General features: G+C 30.6%; 2 long non-coding RNA genes and 1 pseudogene across 2 annotated transcripts in view; 1 reads left to right on the forward strand and 2 right to left on the reverse strand.

Moving 5' to 3' along the window:
- The window catches only part of LOC143047462 (uncharacterized), a 233,588-nt gene that overhangs the window by 154,040 nt on the left and 63,315 nt on the right, over positions 1 to 16,233 (reverse strand). The gene's annotated exons all lie outside the window — the stretch shown is intronic.
- Positions 1 to 16,233, reverse strand: part of LOC143047461 (uncharacterized) — a 54,008-nt gene that overhangs the window by 37,280 nt on the left and 495 nt on the right. The window contains exon 2 of the long non-coding RNA XR_012969562.1: positions 1,172 to 3,145. This is a non-coding gene — a long non-coding RNA (uncharacterized LOC143047461). The remainder of the gene's footprint in view (positions 1 to 1,171; positions 3,146 to 16,233) is intronic.
- LOC143048790 (uncharacterized) lies at positions 4,312 to 16,033 on the forward strand (annotated as a pseudogene).

Genomic DNA, 16,233 nt, shown 5'->3' on the forward strand with positions numbered 1-16,233 from the left:
AAGGCAGCGTAAATGAACGGTGACCCCATTTTTTTTTTATTTCATTTTTCTATTACGTATAAGATAAAGTTTATTTATCGAGAAATATAGCGAAATCCTATATTAAATACAAAAAAATTATTTAGACCCGCGAGCTTCATTAAATAATAAAGATATTTGGTTTTAGTGCTAAGTCATTGATACAGAGTTTGTGTTTACTGATTGTGTTTGTTTTTTTCCCAATATAAAAGGTACTATTCTAGAAGATATTATCTGAACATCAATCCTAGTACAAGTATATGCTAATAGATAATCTACATTAACATTACTAAGTTAGTGACAGACTGTCAAATTCGATGAATTCTGATAGCGTCTGCTATTGATGACAAGTAATTTTGTAGTCAGGGGGGAGAAACCAACAAAAGTTGTGATTAAAAATTATGTCAACTCGTCCCAAAGATAGTTGTCCCATACTGAATATTACAGTTTTTCATTATGAAATCAATTAGAATTATTATTGGGACAGTATTCCTTTGACTATTACACATTAAAAGAATGCAAAGACAGTCTGTATGAGTTTTTGTAAGGGGAAAAATGAATTTTCTCCCAAAATTCTACTTTCTTCGTTTGCCTTTTTAGCTAACTTGTTGAAAATTTTTGAAAATTTCAAACGGTCAAATTCGATAAAATTTTGTGATTCTAAAGATTAATAACCAATAAATGTTAATACAATTTTTTGCAGGAATTTAACGACAGAATTTTTTTCTGGCTAAATTTGAAAAAAATGTGTTATCTGAGCTGGCCAGACTTTTCGCAGTGTAAATTAATAAAAATTTTTTTTTTACATTCAGACTATTTTTATTACCATGATGTTTCAGATTTTAACTGGTCATATTCAATATTACCTACACATAAAATAAAACGGTGAATCTGCTAAAGACTTTGGCAGATGATGCATGGACCCCTACCTTTTCAATAATGTAAATAAAAGAAAATTAAACGAGAGGATAATTTTGTTGTTACCAAGGCCTACCCACCTTAAACTGTCTTTGATATTAAGTCGGGATGTTGTCTGACATCTCCTTTAATTTTTACGGAACTGTCATAATATACTTTTTTACGATGAGTTGCTGTCTCGAAAACGTATGACAGACATTTTCTATTATTTATATGGAACTGTCCTTCAATCAACTTTTAGATGAATTGCTGCCTCATAACTGTAATTTGTGGTATATCTATACCAACGAAATCCACTAAAACTTGTACCCCACGAATAATAATGAATCCTTAGAAGTTTAAATTTTCTGTATAACCTCAAATCTATAACAGGACCAATACAGAAATTGTCAGTTAATAACACTATAAATTAATTTTAAACACATCTTAATTAGATCACAAAAAATTTATATAATTCAATTAAAATAATATTTGTAAACGAGATGAAGAAAATGTTGAGTAAGGTTAAAAAAGGTCAATTTTCATGTCTTATTATTTAGCATCATACAGAAAGGCTTTATTGGAATAATTTGCAACTAACAATTCATTGGTAGACGTGTCATAGTGCAGAGCACATGGGACACACAGTCCATCTTCACTTGATAGGAGTTGTCTGTAGTGTTGTCCATCAGCAGAGATAACGACCACTTTGCTAGTATAACCTCCCACTACATACACGTTACCATCATTGTCTACGGAGACACCTTGTGGAGAGTTCACAACACTTTTATCACAGAACGTCCACAGTATGTGACCATGGTAATCACAGCAGGTTACGCTGTCATTGCAATCTGTGTAGAACAATTTGTCACCGAATGTTGTAACGTACGCAAGACCTGAAAGTTTGGAATTGTTAATATTGGTAATTGTTTCGTCATTCAGACTAATCATCTGTATTCCTTTCTCAGCGGCACAATATATTAAATATCCATCTTTGTATGCTACTCCACCATTATATGAATCAACTTTTATTGATTTCGTCTTTGATTTCTTCTTTAAGTCGATTATATTAATCTGTTTTGAATTGCCGGAAGTTACAGCAATAGAATCATCACCAATAAGTACAACATCAAACGTTCGACCAATGTTCTTTATCTCAAAATCTATTGATCCGTCAGACTTAAGTACTCTTATTTTATCGTTAATATCAGAGGACAATACCATCATATCATCAGGAAGCAGTGAACAACCAGAGACATATGACACCTTTGTATGGATACGTTTCCGTAATGTCAGAGTCAGGTTTTCGATATATTTGGTTGGGGGAGATACCATAATCTGGGCTTGCCTGTCCTTCCGTTTCTGAATGGTAAAATCACATGGATCAGAACTGACATGAATTTCTCCAAACTTCTGCACGTTGGCTAATATTTGCTGTATAGACTTGTTAATCTGACATGAAATATTGACTTGATTTGTGGAGCCATTTAAGGCAATCATTTGAATAAATTTTTCTTCGCCTGCAATATCTTTTTCGTTATCTTTCATTGTTAAAAATGTTTGAAGTTCGGATGCATGCTGTTTGATACTGGCAAAATTGTCTTGCACTTCAGCGATCTCTTCTTCCTTCTTTTTCAGAGAAGTCATCAATTTTTCTATTTTATTTTTTTCTTTTTGTTCAACTCTAATTAATTCTTTAATCAAGTCATTTTGAAGTTTATCAAGGTGGTGATTTACTTGAATCCTGGTTTGTTTTATTTCTGCTTCAATTTCTCTTTTCTTGTTTTCTATAGATTTTAAATTTTCTTTCCAATTAGTTCTGAGTCTTTTAATATTCTCAACGACTTCCTGCAGGGTTTGTTCTATTTCATTAAAAGCGCTTGAAGTTTTTACGTTTTTTACGAGTTCATTTATGTCAATTAAACCTTTACAATCGTTGTGAGATTTCACACATTTCTTACAGCATGGGCAATCATGTTTTCTACAGAACAGCTCGTATTTCTCATTATGAAGTTTGCAATTCTGAGCGATTCGCAGGACTTTGGTCGGCAATATTTTGTATTCAGAGATAGAAACAGCTGCATGGCTTTTTGTTGCTTTGGAAACATCGTGATGGTTCTTACACTCTTCACAAAGTCCTTCGTCACATTCGGAACACCATACTACTGCAAGTTTGGTAATATGAAGATGATCACACATACCGCAGATACTCCAATTGGTGGCCATAATCCTACAATAGATTGCATGTACTTGAATTAATACTTTGATATATTCTGAAATGCTTCGCATACTTTATTGTTTATAATTCAATTTATCTTTATGGCCTTTGATACTAATATTAAGTTCAAGTGTCATTTAAATTCAATATCATCATTTTCACAGGCTATTGTTCAGACAGTGACACACATAATATACTAATAAGACGTCTTATTCTACTAACGCTTCTGACTCCGAGTCATTAACTCTATGCTTAGCGAATAAGCAGCAAATACCAGTTTTTAAAGTAGTTGTGCCCATTCACATAAGTACATATAATTCACGGTGGCCACACACATCTTTTTTTATCACTGCAAACTTTTCGTACTTTGAGTATACTTAGTATACGCGCAACAAGATTATATAGACATATATATGTTTAACTGGAAACTATACTCTTTAAAACTACAATAAATATATAGTTTTTCAATAAAGAAGATGTTTTACTCGACACACATTCGATTATAAAATTTGGAAGTTTATCAAATATATATTTTTTTTATAATTGCTAAACCTTATTTAAATAGTATGTATGGTAAAAGTACAACGTTAGCTTTGAAAAAAAGTTCAGTTTCTTTTTTATCTTTCCAAGGTTCAAGGACATTCGGTTATTCTCCTTATAAAAACGTTTTATAAATATCTTAACGAAATGAATGCTTCAGAGCAAATGTAACTGTGCAATTTCCTTTATGATATATATTTCCAAGGGGCATAACTCGTACCTCAGAAATTACAAAGCGGTATATTTCAAAACTTTGCAGGAATATATATATATAAAATGTCGTTAGGTCAAACCGGACACATTTTACATGCAAATAATAGAAAGGAAATCGATCTTTTCCTAAATAGGTATCAGACAGAGTATTTTTAATTTTAGTTTCTTGTGTAAAATTTGAATTTTAGTACGACGTCCACTATCACTGAACTAGTATATATATTTGTTTAGTGGCCAGCTGAAGGATGCCTCCAGGTGCGGGAATTTCTCGCTAAATTGAAGACCTATTAGTTACCTTTTGCTGTTGTCTATTCTATGGTCGGGTTGTTGTCTCTTTGACACATTCCCCATTTCCATTCTCAATTTTATAGTATATAGACTAGTGAACAAAAGAAACGATTCAAGGGAATGCATTTTCATACGTAATGAATTTGGATACACTGTACCAATGTAAATACAAACAAATATAGCCCCCCCCTTTTTTTTAAAGTTAAAAGCAGTAAATCATTTTTATTCTTCACGAAATAATTATGATTATAGAACATTTGTTCCATAGGGAATATTCATCAGGAAACAAGCTATGATAAAGTTTTTAAAAAGACGTATGTTATTGAAGTAAATATAAGCAGACATCATTACTATACATTTTAAAACATGATTTGATTGAGACAAAGGTAATTAAAATCTTTAAATAATTTGTGTGCTTTGATTCGAAACCGGCATTTAAAGTTTAATCTGTCAACCGCGTCATTGCTATATACACAATTTCGTAACACGTCTATTAAAAATATTTGATTGGCATTACTTTCCGCACTCGTGTTAGTTATAATAATATAACCTATCGTATAAGTTTTATAAAATTCTGTCACATATTGTACAAATGATTGCGCTGACAATGCAATTTTCCAATCAATAATTCTAAATGGATTATATACATTGTATCTCTTTTATAAATACATGATCAGTACTACATTTGTACTTATCAAACTATAGTCCTCAGCTATAGTTAAATACATTGTTGATGTCAACCTATGTTATGAGTTTTATAAAAATTTGGCAAGAATTATAGATGTCATTAATAGCGCGCTATTAAACAAGACAGGACGGATAGACGTGCGAATAGAAGGACGGTATTTAAGGATGTTCGCTACTCATTATTTTGACACAGTTTGCGCACCGTAGTAGAACGAATGCCGTAATATATTTTTTATGTTTCATAAATTTAATACAATGCATTTTACTCAAAGTTATCAGAAATTATATCTTCCCTTATTTTTAGTGAAAGTTTGATTTTAAAACAATTTTAAATGTCAAAATAGTCCAGAATATACGACAATAATATTTACGCGGCATTTCGCCTAATTCCGGCAATTGTTTACATTGACACCAGAAGACATCAACAGATCGTTTACCAGTATATTTGAACATTTTTTAACCATTTTACGTCAAACTTTTATATCTAATTTACTTTTAATATACATCGTAGCTATTTTTATAAGATCTTTATTCAATGGGAAGGTTTAGACAGGGATTTCTGTCTTGTAAACAGAAACAGAAAATCGAGTCAATAAGAAAGGGTCAGAACATCAGACAAAATCTCGCACTGTATTACTAGATCATGCATATACAACTTCATATTCATCATCTTCATATAAACAACCAGACTTGTCAAATTTTATACATGAGGAAGTCGTAGATGAAAACGATGTTAACATAACATCAGACGATAGTTGGAGAAATGGAAGAAGGGTTGTAGAACTTGGGGTATTGGCAGATCATCTCGCTGCGTGCAAACAATGTGGTCTTCCACTCTCTTTACAAAATTGTTTAAATATAACAACTTGTGGCCTGGCTGCTGTCTTGAAGGTTTTATGTGTCAACCAAAGTTGTAGAAACATCAATGCCATACAAACAGGAAAACAGCACAACAGAATATGGGATGTAAATACAAAGTTAGCAACAGGTAAATATAATCATTGCATTCATTCAAACTTACTTTATAAATTCTTGATAAGTTGAACCAAGGATTTGTATGGTAAGACTTATCCTTGGTTGAACCAAACAAGTCTATAACCCATTTGAATGGTTTTACATCATCATCACTGTACACTAGTAAATAGATTAGACCGTTGGTTTTCCTGTTTGAATGGTTTTACACTAGTAATTTTGGGGCCCTTTATACATTTGTAGCTTGTTTGGTGTGAGCCAAGCCTCTGTGTTGAAGGCCCTACATTGACCTATACATGCTATAATGGTTTACTTTTTTAAAATTGTTATTTGGATGGAGAGTTGTCTCATTGGCACTCACACCACATCTTCCTATATCTATATAAATTGATAATCAGGCTGAAAGAAAAAAAAATATGTGCGTTTCTTGTTCACCTGTAGCTATAATGTACATGTATACATGTATGTACAATCCCCTATTTTTTATCTCTCAAATATGTGTAAAATATATTATATTATGAATATTTTGACTAAGCATGTAAATTGTAGTGACTGTTAAACTTCATATCTGATATCTTATTGAAAGTAAAAATAATGTTTACACTTTGTGTGGAAAAAAAAATCTGACTCAGACAAACAGCCATAACAATGTTACCCCCTTTGAATTTAATTAAATTGGTTGCTTCCCTAGCAAAATTTTTACTGTAAATTCAGAAATTATTGTGAAAAATGCGACAGAGTTGTAAATAATTTAAACTTGCATTTTGAAATATTTTACATGAATTAAAACATGATTTTTCTCAAAATCACAAAAATTTAAATACCGTTTAAGTCTAAAATAACAAAATTGCAATAATGAATGTTCGAAATAATTTCTGAATTTACAGTAGTTTAAATTATTTAAAACTTTAGTCTAAATGATAAGTACATTTTAAAAAATAAAATGCCTTCAGATACATGTACATGTACACACATAAATATGGGGCTTCAGTCTTTGAGAGATTATAATTTTGCTACATGTAGCTGGACTTTTGATAAAAATTTACTTGATAAGTATCAAGCAAGCAGACTAGCTAGTATAAGGGTTAACCAATCTTGGGGATTTAGTCAGACATTCATGTACATGTAGATATGTTGTAAAAAGAAGGCAAGTTAACCATTTATTATAGCTTCATATTTGCTATTGGGGCTTTCTTTATAAGTTCTATATAAATGTCCATGCACATGTATATGAATCATAATTTTGATTGCACAAGTAACTACATGTATGTATGGACCATTGTTGGGAATTCCAGATAATTTTATCCGTCCAAACATCTAATTTTAAATCTAAAAGGTTTAATAATACAAAGACACTAATAACCACACCACTTCTGACTTAGGACAAGCACAAATTATTGCGGTGAGTTTAAACTGAGTTTTTATATAAAAAAAAAAGATGTGTACATGTATGATTGCAAACAGGGTTGGCAAAAACACGGGTTTTATGAGTATTGCACAGCCCAGTGGGAAATACTGGGAAAACCGGGGTTTACTGGGTTTTACTGGATATTACTGGGCAATACTGGGTAATATAGAATACTGGCTAGAACTTTAAAGAGGATTCATTTATCAAACACAAATGCAATACATTTAAGATATATATAAACCTATGTTTGTTTATAACTACATGTACGTTTACTTGTTTGAGAGTCCTGTAAGACATACATGTACAAATGGACAAGTGTATACTATACATTTGAGAAAGCATTATTCTAACAACTCTGAGATTATTTTTTTCAATTACACGTGTATATATAGCTAATATAAAGAATTGACCAATTACATATAATAAAAAATACTTTGAAATAATTTATATGTACAAATGTACATAACTAATTAATAAGTAATTATTCAGATTAGAACATAGATATGTTTATATAACAATAATCAGCCTTTTCATTTTATAAGAGTTAATGACAAGACCCTGTAGAGTGTTTATTTAGCAACCATGATTGCATATAAATTGTATAGCAATTTGATTTACAATCCACATAAACACTGCAATAAAATGTTTAGATTATTGAAACAATGCTTCGAAATTAACAAGGAATCCTAAATGTGTAAATCTTGTACATGTTGTATTTTACCTACATGAAATTTAAGTAGAGAAGAGAATGAAATTGAATTTTTTATCTTCTAGAAATGACTCTCAATTGTTATCTGTATATAAAATGTGCATATTTTAGCTATAATACTATGAAACTACAACAAGTCTTTACTATTTATTGTTGAAATAAGCTTAAAAAATCATATTGCCCAGTATTGCCCAGTATTACCCATTTCTGGGAGTATTGCCCAGCCCGGGAAAACCCGGGTTTTCCCGCCCAGTAAAACCCGGGCGGGTAATACTTTGCCAACCCTGATTGCAAATGGGACAACTCTCCACAAGAGACAAAATGACACAGAAATTAACAAATTCAGGTCACTGTATGTCCTTCAACAATGAGCAAAGTGGATACCTCATAATAAACTATAAAAGACCCTGAAATATATAATGTAACAAAGAGAAACTAATTGCCAAATTAATGTACACAAAAATGAAAGGAAAACAAATTTATGATGAAGCACATCAACAAACGACAACCACTGAATTACAGGCTCCTAACTTGGGACAGGCACATACTATAACATACAGAATATGTGGTGGGGTTAACCATCTAATTAGCCTTGTTAGATATGAAAAAGTAAAAAGATTTTATAGGGGAAAATTAAGGCCCAACTTCAGGTAAGGCGGTTTGTCATCCCTTAGGGGGCTGTGAAACTAGATTTATAACAAAAATCAACTCCAGATTTGATAACAAAAAAAATCTTCAATTTTTTTAGCATCAATTCATACTGGTCTTGGTGAAAGATAAGTAACTGGATTTCTATCCACATTAAACATACCTCCTGTCAGCCACAGAATGTTTGATGAACGGCAAAAAGAAATTGGAACAGTACTTGAAGAAATTGCTGAGAAATCGATGAAGGAATGGACAGAGAAAGAGAAAAGTATGACGAAAGAGTAAGTTAACAGAAATGATTTTGGAGTGTGAGGAATTGTAAATTCAGAAATTATTGAGTGCATTTATCTATTATTGCGATTTTATTAATTTAGACTAAAATGTTATTTAAAATTTTGCAATGTTGAGAAAATTCCTTTTTTACATATAAATAAATTATAATAAATTTGAAGTATTGCTATATATTACTAAACCTGTCGCAATTTTTCGCACTAATAAAAACAATGCAATAATTTCAGAAATTACAGTAGTTCTTCAATTTTATTGAAAGAAATTATTTAGTCTTCTTATAAATATAAATTGAAATTCATATTGATTAGTGGTTCTTTTATATCTAGTCACTCATGCAGGTTTCACGCTACATTGAAGACCCTATTGTGGCCTTAATTTGTCTGTTGTCTGCTCTATGGTAGGGTTGTTGTCGCTTCGACACATTCCCCATTTCCATTCTCAATTTTACACATTTCCAGCATGCTTAATCAGGACAAGAACAAGTTATACAACACATCCAAATTTCAGGTATATATCAATGTTTAAAGTCAATTTAGAATTTGATAAAAAGGCAGTTTTTAACGTTACTTTAGAAATGGTGTATGGATACAATAACATATTGTCTTGAAATTATTTAAAGAGTATTAATTATAGTTTATCCCAGTTGCCATAAAATGATATACATGTATCCATGTGTTATAATGTTCCATTATTTTTACTTAAAGATGTAGTGGAAGCGAGGACATAACCGTAGCAGTTGACGCAGGGTGGCAAAAGAAAGGTAGTGGCAGATCTTATGATAGTCTCACAGGTAAGTTAAAGGAATTTTTATGTGTTTTATTACTTTGAATGACAAAAACTTTATAAAAAGAAAACTTATAATACATAGATTTTCAAGCGATACACATATAACCAAAAACATACACCGGGGAATATTTTCTTAATACTACTCCACATTAAAATTTGTATACAAATGATTATGTCCAGTTTCTCAGCTTATGGGATATTTAGTGTTATCCTTGTCCTTTGGTAAAAGTCGGCTGTACTGTAGACATCAGTCTGTCTGTTACATTGTCAGTCTATTTATATTTACTTAATCGTTTTACATTGTCTTATCGGGGCCTTTTATAGCTGACTATGCGGTATGGGCTTTGCCCATTGTTGAAGGCTGTACGGTGACCTATAGTTGTTAATGTCTGTGTCATTTTGCTCTTTTGTGGATAGTTGGCTAATTGGCAATCATACCACATCTTCTTTTTTATATTAATCAAATGTTTTCAAATTTGAAAACTATTCTTATGATCATAATACACTTTAAGTTTGATTTTCAGTCTGATACCCTGCACGGTTTTTAAACAGGAGCATTTATGTCCTTTGATACAGTCTTCTTTTATTTTTATAAAATGTAAATTATTCTCCAATTTGAATGAATTGATTTATTTTATGAATTATTGTACAGGTCATTGCTCAATGATTGGAACAAGAACAGGCATGATTTTAGATTATAGTTAAAGATCAAGAACATGCAGAGTATTTGTGACAGCTAGAAGGATGAAAAAGATACCTAAAGTACATACTTGCAGAAAGAATTACAGTGGGAGTTCCAAAGCAATGGAAGCTGACATGGTGGTACAAATGGTAGCAGATGCAAGAATTAAAGGTACAAACATTATGACGATAGTTGGAGATGAGGATGCTACAACCATAGCCAGACTGAGAAATAAAGTAGACAAGTCAATAATAAAGCTTTCAGATAGTAATCATGTCAAGAAAACCCTAGGAAAGAGTCTTTTTGCTCTGAGAAATAAACATTCTCGCCTTACTACAAAGATCATTTACTATTTTATGAAATGTTTTAATTCCTTGGTTGCACAAGCTGGAGGAAGACCAGAAGAAATATCAAAGAATTTACCTGCACTATCTAAACACCCCTTTGGTGACCACACCAGTTGCAATCCCGGTTGGTGCCAGTCTTTTGAAGACTCTAGTATGAAATTTCGTTCTTTACCATATGGTAAACCTCTAAAAGACAAACAACTGCAGGCCTCACTGAGTACATTATTCAGTAATTACATAACAGAGTCTGAAAAGCTAGCTAACCTTGAGAGTACACAAGGCAATGAAAGCTTCAATAATACAGTGGCTTCAAAAGCACAAAAAAACAGACATTATGGTAGTTCTGGAAGTCTTGGCTATAGGGTTGCCGCAAGTGTCGTTCAAAAAAATAAAAGTCACAAGCATAATTAAATTATTGTAAGTCTCCTAAACAAGCTTGAACACTGAATTTCAGATGTTTCTTCTAGAATCATATGAATACATATATACATTGTAGCCATTTAGATCCACTTAGAATTGTGCAATAGGAAAAACATTGAATTTCAATTAACTTGGACAAAGGGAGAAAACTCTCAAATTTGTAATAAAGTACAAACAGAATATTAATAGTTCACATTTAAAGGTCAATTATGTCCTATTATCAAGCAGAACTGCCACTTTAGAATACATTTAATTGTTTTAGTTTAATTCTATATATAGAGCTATAACAAATCTATATACTGTATGAATAAATGGGTACTAAATAACTTATTTCCCAAATTGCATGATTCTTAGATGGGTCTGCTACTTCAAGTTTGACATAGAAAACAAAATCATCACAATTCATGTTTGTTTGGGAGACTCTTTATTTTCCTATCTATTGACAGGACATACATTGTACTATGGTATACATTTCTGTCTGTCTTTGTAAACTCAGTCTAAATTGTAGAATTTTTTTGGAACTAGTCTGAGAATTAATACTAACTGAAACTAAACTTTCTCCTATAAAACCACAAAAATAAATCATTTCAAGGATGATGGGGTACCATATTTGCTTCTGGCCAATCTGTTTATTATGATTATGACATTTTATCATTATTTAATGTTTCTTTTTTTTTTGTTATTTGTTCACCTGTCAAAGGAAAATTAGAGAGAAATAGGATAGCAATATTTTTTCTACTTTTAGTTTTTCTAAAGAATTTGATGAATGCTAGCTGATTGTCTTGAACACTATATAAGTTATTTAAAAGTTTGATATAATGTTTACCAACCAAATAAACATGATAAAAGGAATTACATTTTGCTCCAATTTTCATTCCTTTCCTTTGACAAAATAAAACAAATTGACAATTTATATATTGATTGCCACATTGCATTTTTGATTATATATTCATAATTTTGTTCTTGTTATTTCTTATGATATTAGATTACTATAAGTTCAAATTACTCATATCAGGCCAAATTGGCAATGAAGAAAAAACTACATAACATGTAACAGAAAATCATATATTTTTATTAAAATAATTGTAATGTCATTAAAATCAGTATATATTGCTTTGTAATGGATAACAATATTTTCACACTTGAATAAAATAGTTTTTCAGTTCACAAATCAATGGGTGATAACTCTTTTCATGACAGGTTAACTTAGTATATTACATTCAGCAAAAAATATAAATATTTCCCTTTTCATATAAAGTTGGAAGGAATTTACTAACTCATACGAATGAATGAACAAATTATTATTTATATATATATATAAATACATTACAGGCAAATAAAACAGCTGGTCTTTCACCTGGTGTTCACACATCAAAAGTAAGCACGCTGAGAGATCTCCAGTACAAAAAGAGAAAGGCAATAGCAATTACGAAGAAGGCTAAACTGAGAAGATTAGAGTTGAAGACAGAACGGTAATTTGAAAGATGCATTTACATAATAGATTAAAATATAAAGCGCCTGTTCAATGTTTCTTTTTAAAAAGATATTGATATAGATGTTTATGAGACCTAAATCCAAAATCAAAAGGAGTCCGAATCAGCCATCAGCTATTTAGTACATAATATTTTTGCCCCTATCACAAAGTGTTGAATGGTCATTATAACGGTAGCTGTCTGTTTTAAATCTTTATTTTATTGTGGCTGTTGTCATGTCAGTTAAAAAGAAATTTATTTTAAAAGTAAAATATTTAGTTTGCACTGAATTTTGACAGTCACCTTGAAATCTAAAACTGTTTCTAAAATTTGATAGTCTCCTTTAAATATATTTTTGAACTTTTTCAAAATCAGCTTGGATTTTCATCAAACTTTTCAGCTATCTTTATTACATATTTATCTTACAGAATGTCAGGTTGTTTTGTATTTTGGTGTATTGCTGTCAAATTTAAGAACTAAGTTTATATGTATAAAAAAGCAGAAATTTTCAGTTTTGACTAAATTCAGATAGATAACTTTAATAAACCAAATTACCCCCAAAAAGGGTATTTTGTAAGATAAATATATATTAATGAAGATATCTGTAAATTTGATGAAAATCCTAGTTGCTTTGAAATAGTTATAATTTTTAAAGACTTTTGTGGGAACTGCACATTCTATTTTATTTTTACCTAGATTAATTAAATCCTTAAATTTGACAGCAATAGACTTAACTTCATAACAAGCTAGGATTCAGTAAGATCCATATATAACTGAAATAGCAGTATAATTTTATGAAAGTCCAAGTTTATTTGAAAAAATAGTAAACAAATTTAAAGTTGACTATCTAAATTAAGTCTGACTGAAAATTTTCTCACATTCTATACTACCTATTTAATAAATACTTAAATTTGACTGCAATAAATCAAACTTCCAAACAACCTGGCATTCTTTAAGATCAATGTATAATTGAGAAAAATGTAGAGTTTCATATTCATCTTTGAAAATATATTTTTCAGTAATCATGATATATCAAGCTGTGAAGTGAGGGAAGAAATCAGTTACCAGTCAGGCATAGACATGGAAGAATCTAGATTGGATCCAGAAAACATTACTGAAATACCCCCTCCTAGAACTTCAAGAATAGAAGCCTCACCAAAGCATGATTCTGTTACAGAAATTTTCTTTGATATAGAAGCTACAGGACTAAGTATGTTATAATAAAAAACATTTTTTTTTTCAATACATTTATTGTCCACGCCACAACATGATGGAGGGACCTTTAAAGTGATGCTCCATGTCTGTCTGTCGGTCTGTCAGTTACTTTATTAGGTTATTCAAATCTTGCAAAGCTGTTAGTCACCATATGTACTTGATCTTTTTACAACTGCCATTTATAATAATGATTTAACACAACTTATTGGAGATATTAGACGCTGATGTTTTTGACAATTCTACACTATACTAACACTTTGTAAATGCAACTCCTCAGAGAGTTATGGAACTTGATTTTTTTTTAGCTTTCAAGATCTACACTATATACAGTCAGGGGCATTACTTAAACAAGTAACAATTAAAATTACTGATACAAGTAATGTTGAAAACGAGGCTTATTTAAATATAACTTATATAAGTTATTTTTCTGAATATTATTTTTATAGGTGTCCAAGAATACAGATTTTACTAGCTTTAAATAATTTTCACAGTTATCTGGCTATTTTTCCCTTGATATATAAAAACTAATTCTTCAGAAACACTAATTAACTTTCCAACGCACTTATCTTTCATACCGACGCTTCTGGGTCAAAGATTGGTCTCTTGGGACTATTAAATTATCATTTTCCTCTAAAATCTTGAAGGTAGACTGATATAAATAGATAGATACTTGTGAATTAATTAAGACCTGAAGTTATTTATAATTTGTAACCTAAATCAATTACATATGTGCCTTAGATAAGTGTAACTGCTATTTTTTTCAAAAATGTTTAAAATAACTTGTTCAAGTAATATTTTTGTTATTATTTTCAAAGTAACCCTTCATCTCTATACTCCTCTCAAATTTGATAAATTCTTTATTTTATGATATAAAATGTAGTTTAAAATCATGAAAACTACATTTAGTCTATGTTTCTATTGAAAATTAAAATAACTCTATTAAGTAATTTTATTGTATTTAAAATAAAAAATTACTTACATAAGTAATTAAAAAAAATAACTTGTTTAAGTAACGCCCCTGACTGATATATGAATACAAAGTCTGGCATGTACCTTGAAATAAAAGAAATTTAGTTTTGGTATGTTCCTTTCAATACATGCAATGAATATGTTTGGCATGTGGATTTCTTGTGTAAAAACTTGTACATTATATGAACGAAATGGTATCACTACTCATTGCTATACATTTTGTGGAGAAATTGGTAAACTTATTTTGATACAGAACCTTTACAACTACTGATACATGTAATTCTTATGTGATCATCTAGGAACTGGAATAAGTTGTATTTATATTGCTTTTTTAGGTAGATCATCCCATATCACACAATTAGCAGCAAAGAGTGCAGCAGAGTCTTTTTCCAGATTTGTCCTACCCCAGCACCAAATAACACCAAAGGCGGCAGAGATTACAGGATTGACATTTGAGAAAGGGCAGTTATTATCAAAAGGAAATGTGTTGCCTGCTGTCCATATCAAAAAGTGCCTCAATGACTTTATTTCTTTTCTTGAAAAAACTAAGAACAATGTTTAAATAGGCCATAATGTTCAAACATATGACTGTGTGTTATTGTACACCTCACTACAAAAATGTAATTTGCTTGATAAATTCAAGTCAACTGTGATAGGTTTTATTGACACATTACCATTATTTAAACTTTCACATCCAGGTCTGAATTCTTATTCACAGACAAATTTGTTTGAAACATTTATGAACAAATCATATGATGCCCACAGGGCTGATGAAGATGTTGATGCACTTTACACACTTGTAAATAAGAATATTGAATTAAATGTTCACTTTGAAAAAGTATACATACCAGAATGTGTCATATCAGACAAATTCAAATCTATGAAAGAATTGCATAACAATTTGCCTTCTTTGAAGTTGTTGATTGATCGTAAGATACTTTCCTTAGGAATGGCACGAGTTATTGCCAGTAGTGGACTGTGCTTAGAGCACTTGAAGTTGGCCTTTTCTAGGAATGGTAGTAAAGGTATAAAAGATCTTTTCACAGAAAAGAGTGGTTCAGGGGTACGAGTCACAAAATCAGAAAAGATCATAAGACAGGTTTCAGATTTTTTGAAAGACTAATGTCATTTTAAGGAACTTTTTGATGTTGTTTTGAATGTTTTTCAGGCCTTAGTTAAATATTTGAAAGTTTTATTTAATGAAAAAAGGTCTTTGTTATACCAAGTATACAGTGATCTAGATTTAAAACAAATTATTTGGTTAAACAAGATAAAGGTATTTGGTAAATTGACATATATGTTATGAAAAATGTCTAAATTAAAATTTCCCGTAGTTTTTCATGGAATTTTGAACTTTTTTCAACTCTAATTCAAAATTTTGCACATTGACCTATACTTTTTTTTATTAATAATATCTTAGAATAAAGTCTTGTAAATAATTTCTGAATTATTT

This window comes from Mytilus galloprovincialis, chromosome 10 (assembly GCF_965363235.1).
Source record: "Mytilus galloprovincialis chromosome 10, xbMytGall1.hap1.1, whole genome shotgun sequence".
NCBI classification, from domain to species: Eukaryota; Metazoa; Mollusca; class Bivalvia; order Mytilida; family Mytilidae; genus Mytilus; species Mytilus galloprovincialis.